This window comes from Ascaphus truei, chromosome 1, assembly GCF_040206685.1.
Source record: "Ascaphus truei isolate aAscTru1 chromosome 1, aAscTru1.hap1, whole genome shotgun sequence".
Taxonomy (NCBI): Eukaryota; Metazoa; Chordata; class Amphibia; order Anura; family Ascaphidae; genus Ascaphus; species Ascaphus truei.
Window position 1 is genome coordinate 508,992,298 of NC_134483.1, and position 6,000 is coordinate 508,998,297.

Below are 6,000 nucleotides of genomic sequence, written 5' to 3' on the forward strand. Positions count from 1 at the left end.
AGAGATGGAGAGGAGAGAGATGGAGAGGAGAGAGATGGAGAGGAGAGAGATGGAGAGGAGAGAGATGGAGAGAGAGACTGAGAGAGAGATTGAGAGATTAGAACAGGGGGGCAGCTGGCACTCCCATCAAAGTGAAATGGTATTGTGCATGTCCTGTAGAAATAAACAGAGAAAGCACTCAAACAATATAAGGTATCCACTGGCCAGTGTACTCTAGCACAACCCTGAGGAAGGTCCTCCAAGGACCGAAATGTTGGTCTTGTTTGTGCTGTACCATCTGAATACAGTTTTTTTGTTACCATTTATCCTTACCATTTATCCTTGAGTGCTGTCCTTTGTCTTCTCTTGCTAGGGTTGACTGCTTTCTCTGTTTATTTCAACAGGACAAGCACCATACCATTTCACTTTGATGGGAGTGCCAGCTGCCCCCCTGTTCTAATATATATATACACAAGCACAGAAAAGAAAAAAGATATGGCGCCACCCAAACCTACTAAACGTATGAAAAGGCAAATAATGATGAAAATCTATGTTGTACAGGACTGAAACAAAAAATATGAAATGAAAATAATATGACAAAAAATGTATAAAAAATATATGTATAATAGAATAATAAACAAATTGAAAAATATTGTTCAGAATAAAATACAATACAAATCCAAATGTAGCTCCACACGCAATCCAATAGAGTCTTTTCAGCCTGAATATAGGGGAACACCACTTCCTTGAAGATATCTAAAAAAACAAACAAAAAACAGGCGCACTCATAGCGTAGTAAAGCTTACAAAATTTTATGTGGAGTTGAATGTATAAAAAGGCATACACAAACATAACGGGAATACAAGCAGTTATGAGTAATACTCAATCGCCAGCCAGAATGCAGGAACCAAGCCACTCCGGTAAGATCGTCCGATATGGAGAGAATTCAGCAGCTTCCACAGTGTACTCCGTGTACCGGAGGAGGTAAGGAGCCTCGCCCACTCCAAGCCCCGATCACAATCCCGCGAGAACTTGATGACGTCACTGGGTTCACTGGATAGATAGAAGTCTTTCGAGATGAAACGCGTAGGGAGTGCCTTGTGGACGTGATATTGTCCAGTTTAAATACGTATTTGCTATCTCATTCACGGGACTTTATACATTTGGTAATCTATACCAATCACAGCCATTATTTTGCTATCCCTGTGGTGGCTGCTACTATCTATCCGGTGAACCCAGTGACGTCATCAAGTTCTCGCGGGATCTTAACTGGCTGAAAGGACACTCTACGCGTTTCGTCAGGAGTCCTGATGAAGTCGTGTCAACGACGAAACACGTAGAGTGTCCTGTCAGCCAGTGCTCTGAGGAAAAGATCGAGACCGCATCATCACCAGTCTGTGCTGGAGTTCCACGACGCGCCAGAAGTGACGTACCAACCAACGCCGGAGTTCCATGACGCACCGGAAGTGACGCGAACCCGGGTAGAGGTGCGGAAGTGGATAGAGGCAGCGGAGATCCACAAGATACACGGAGAGATCGCGACCCCTGTGTACCTGGTATCTGTTGCCAACCACACTGTATTATTCCTACCTAAGTGTAAGCCTCCATTTTTATTTTGCCTTGTCATTATATTTTACATTCTACACTATATGGTCTTTTCTTTCTTTGGAGATTGTCTGCGGGCAGTTGCTGCATCTATCACAGGGACCATCCACCCCATAAGTTGGATGACTGCTCAGTTTTGGCTGCTTTACTGTGAGTAGCCCTTTGTGAGCCCTACACTATCACTGTATTCCTTATTTAAACATTGCTGTACTATGTAATGTTTTCTATTTTCATGGCTGCAAGAGTCGCTCCTCTGGTCCTTTTTGGAAAGAATTGAACTTGCAAGTCTTCTGAAACGGTCTCCCACCAAGGGTTGAGTGTGCTTGCTAAGCCCCTTTATTGATTTGCACCTTATAGATCACCATAGATTGTCACTTACATTGTGTTATTTATGCACTGTCACTTATATGAGTTTATTTGCACTTAATTATATGTATTAAGATCTGGGTTTTTGTTAGAGCACTTTTGAGCACCTTTTTCTTTCGTTAAATTACAGAGGAAATCGGTGAAAGAGTAAACTGGGTCCCACATAGAAAAATCTCCTCAAAGGCTATCCCTGCAGAGAAATAAGAATGATCCACTCTGCCAGCTATACTTCTAGGTCCCTCTGCCAGGGTCAAAGCTCATATTTAAGGAATGAGAGGTGATGTGCTCCTGCATAGTGGGTTGTACGTATCAATCATCTTCAAACCATAGTATGATAAAGATCTGAAGCATCTGCCATTGCAGCCATTGGATGGACTTGTCATGTCTTCACTAATCAACATGCACAAGTCTAACCCACGCCAACTCTTCTCTGTCTTTGACTCTCTACTCAAACCACCCTGAGCTGCCTCTTCTTCTTCCTCATCTCACCCCAGGACTTTGCTGACTATTGTAAGGAAAAGGTGGAATCCATACGTCAGAACGTTCCCTCTGTTTCCTCGACTCCCCCTACACCGCTTCCTAACTCTCCTCCTGCCTTCCTTGACTCTTTTTTCCACTGTCTCAGAGGAGGATGTGTCACTGCTGATCTCCTCTTCTCCCTCTACCACTTGCCCTCTTGACCCCATTCCCTCCCATCTCCTAAAACCTCTTGCTCCTACTATACAGTAATCCCAACACTCACACACATTTTTAACTCCTTCCTCTTCTCTGGTACCTTTCCCTCCTCCTTCAAATATGCAACACTTATACCATTATTCAAAAACAGCAAGCTTGACCCTACCTGTCTTTATAACTATCGTCCTGTCTCCCTCTTGCCTTTTGCCTCTAAACTCCTTGATGTCTTGTATTCACTCTCTTGCTCCATTTCTCAACACCTAATCTCTCCTAGACCCTCTACAATCTGGCTTCCGCACTGCTCACTCCAATTAAACAGCCCTCACTAAAATAACTAATGACCTCAATGCTGCCAAAGACAGAGGTCAATTCACTCTGCTCATATTACTCAACCTCTCTGCAGCATTTGACCATGTACCACACTCTTCTCCTTCACATTCTTCATACTCTTGGCATTCATAACAAAGCTCTATCTTGGATCTCCTCTTACCTCTCCAATCTTACTTTCAGTGTCTCTTTTGCTAACACCTCCTCCTCTATCGATCTCTCTTTGGGGGTACCCCAGGGCTCTGTCCTGGGACCTCTTCACTTTTCTCTTTACACATTCTCTCTGGGTGACCTAATCACATCTCTTGGGTTCAAATATCACCTCCATGATGCTGACACACAAATGTACTTTTCTACCACTGAACTTACACCTGCTGTACAGACTAAAGTTTCTGAATGTCTCTCTGCGATATCATCCTGGATGGCCCGCCGCTGCCTTAAACTTAACATGGCAAAAACAGAGCTCCTCATACTTCCTACCAAACCTGGCCCTACTACATCCTTCCACATTACTGTTGGAAGTACTATCATTCATCCAGTATCCCAAGCACGCTGCCTAGTGGTCACACTTGACTCCTCTCTCACATTCTCCGCTCATATTCAAAACTTATCTAAAACCTGTCACTTTTTTCTCTGCAATATTACAAAGATATGCCCTTTCCTCTGTTGCTCAACTGCTAAAACTCTGACTCAGCCCCCCTTCTCTCTATCTCGATTACTGTAACCTCCTGCTATCTGGCATTCCTGTCTCTCACCTGTCTCCCCTACAATCTATCCTAAACGCTGCTGCCAGAATAACTCTACTCTTTCCTAAATCTGTCTCAGCGTTTCCCCAGCTGAATCACTCGCTTGGTTTCCTATCAAATCCCGCATCTCACACTAAATTCTCCTCCTCACTTTTAAAGCTTTACACTCTTCTGCCCCTCCTTACATCTCAGCCATAATTTCTCGCTATGCACCATCTCGACTCTTGCGTTCTGCTCAAGGATGTCTTCTCTCTACCCCCTTTGTATCTAAAGCCCTCTCCCGCCTTAAACATTTCTCACTAACTGTCCCACACCTCTGGAATACCCTTCCCCTCAATACCCGACTAACACCCTCTCTATCCACCTTTAAGACGCACCTTATGACACACTTGCTTAAAGAAGCATGTGAGTAGCACCGTGGCTAAAATTATACACATGATACATAAAGCTTGTCCCCCTGCAGACACACTTACCAGAATGCCCTCATACTGTCTCTGTACATTCTTCCTATCTACCAATTAGATTGTAAGCTCTTCGGAGCAGGGACTCCTCTTCCAAAATGTTACTTTTATGTCTGAAGCACTTATTCCTATGATATGCTATTTGTATTATTTGTTATTTTTATGATTGTCACGTGTATTACTTCTGTGAAGTGCTATGTACATTAATGGAGCTATTTAAATAAAGACATACATACATACATGTGGGGTCTCAGTGATGGTCATGGGAGTCATGGGAGTATCTAGACCTTTGATTGTGGATGCGCTGATATGTCCAGAGGTCCGAATTAAGGATGAAATAGGGACTATAATCAGAACAAATGCCAACATCTTTGTCCAGCTCGCAAGATAGTCTCAGATGATGGGAGGACACCATAATGATAGGATTCGGACCATTCATCCTTTGTGTCAAACGGAAATAGCTGTGTTAGTCCAGTTGCAATATAAAGAAGTACTTTTTTTTATTTGGACTAACAATTGATATCATAGGACATGCTTTCAAGAGTTTTCCTGTCTTCCTCAGGTCTGCAATACTGATTTACAAAAGATTCTATGTCTTAAACAGAGATTGGAAAAGGCAACAAAAAAAAAACAGAGATGAAGATAAGATGGGTGAGAAAGGGATGTTTGAAGGTTATAAAATGGTGACAAGGAATATGAGTACCAGGGATGGGGGAGCTGTATATCTAACAGCAGCACTGGGCCAGAAAATTCAATTAGAGAGGTCATTTGGACAGGACTTCACCATGTGAGACTGCCCCAAACAGTATTCGGCAAATAGAAAAATAACAAATAGTGACAAAATAGAGAAATCAGATGAAAAGCAAAAGTCCAACGGTAAAAAGGTCAATCAGACTACAGGTCAAAGCTGGGGGATCCTGGATAAAGACACTCCAGTTCATGCTCTTGAACTAGCAACACAGACTAAGGGCGCATTTCAATAGCTCCTACCGCGCTGGGGGGGGGGGCTGTTTTTTAACTGTGTTTTTTTACACATGCTGTTTATATTTGTGTAGTACTTTTCAGTGCATTATATGCACAAAGACTAGCTTTATCTGTTATACATCAATTTGATTGCTCTATGCGCTTCTTTTTCTTACTCCCTGATCTATTTTAGTTTGTTTACAAAAAAATGTATTGGAATATCATCAATACACAAGTGGCTCCGAACAGGGGATATATCCATTTGTATTTCAAATAGCACCTCTTTTAAGGTATAAGATGCAAGATTCAGTGTATGTGTGCTGCTTAGCTTATTCAAAACAGAGTCACAATGATTTGTTTATTGATTATACACACATGGATAACTGAGTGCATGTAACTAGACTTCTCCTGCCCATTCCTCCTTGGAGTGAGTCTTTGATTTGTTTGCCACATCTTTAGATCAGTCTAAAGTTTGTCCTGGCGAATTTTAACTGAAAACAGCATAAATTAATTTTGGCAAAATCTTAGAATATTGTGCAACGTGCAGACATACAGTATAGAACACAGTTTATGCACATGTTGCATGTTATAATGTTTTTATTATTGTGGCACTTCAATATTTTTTGATAGCTTATTTAATTAGAAATGATCTGGTTTCCTCTGAATAATGACTTTCTATTAAAGTATACATGGCACTATATAGGTGATGTAAGATATTACATTATTTGTTAGTTTATATTCTAATAGGGCAGCACATGTAAAAATAGAAAATACATTATACAAAATGTAAAAACTATTAAATGAATTCTAGTAGGGAAATATGTAAGTAAAATATCTATGACCACTAGAGGGCAGCAGAATGCTTTGCAAATGTAACA

The 6,000-nt window shown here is 41.5% G+C and overlaps 1 long non-coding RNA gene across 3 annotated transcripts in view; it reads left to right on the top strand.

Moving 5' to 3' along the window:
- The window catches only part of LOC142465798 (uncharacterized), a 128,205-nt gene extending 122,785 nt beyond the window's left edge, over positions 1 to 5,420 (top strand). For all 3 annotated transcript variants that reach the window (XR_012787980.1, XR_012787982.1, XR_012787979.1), the window contains 2 exons: positions 2,081 to 2,252; positions 4,722 to 5,420. This is a non-coding gene — a long non-coding RNA (uncharacterized LOC142465798). The remainder of the gene's footprint in view (positions 1 to 2,080; positions 2,253 to 4,721) is intronic.
- The last annotated feature ends 580 nt before the right edge of the window (positions 5,421 to 6,000 follow it).